Below are 584 nucleotides of genomic sequence, written 5' to 3' on the forward strand. Positions count from 1 at the left end.
TTAGGTTATGAACTTATTTGGACTGAATTCAAATAACTGAAAACTTTTATGATTGAGTTGGTTTAAGGGTTCTCCCGAAACTAGATGGATTTACCGAACCAATCTGGTTCGAGTTCAGTTATGAACTTATTTGGACTAGATTCAAATAACTGAAAACTTTTATGAGTGAGTTGTTTATGGGTTCCCCAAAACTAGATTGAACAAAAACAATCTAAATTTATTGTTAATTTTAAAATATACATTTTTGTGTACAATAACATTATATATAGTATTTATTTTANTTTAAAATATACATTTTTGTGTACAATAAAATTATATATACGTATTTATTTTATTTCATAATTATTTATTTTCTACCCGATCTGGTAAAAGTGTTTATATATACGTATTTATTTTATTTCATAATTATTTATTTTCTACCAGATTTGGTAAAAGTAATTTTTCAAAACATATGTTGCATTGAGTTCTACTGGTTCGTTCTTTGGTAACCCTAAAACTTATTAGTTTGAATCTTTGTACAATCAAACTTAAGTTTAATTTTAAGATATACATGTTTGCTCACAAAATTGAATTTCAAATGGTAA

The sequence above is a fragment of the Cucurbita pepo genome, unplaced genomic scaffold (assembly GCF_002806865.2).
Source record: "Cucurbita pepo subsp. pepo cultivar mu-cu-16 unplaced genomic scaffold, ASM280686v2 Cp4.1_scaffold000324, whole genome shotgun sequence".
In the NCBI taxonomy this organism is placed as follows: Eukaryota; Viridiplantae; Streptophyta; class Magnoliopsida; order Cucurbitales; family Cucurbitaceae; genus Cucurbita; species Cucurbita pepo.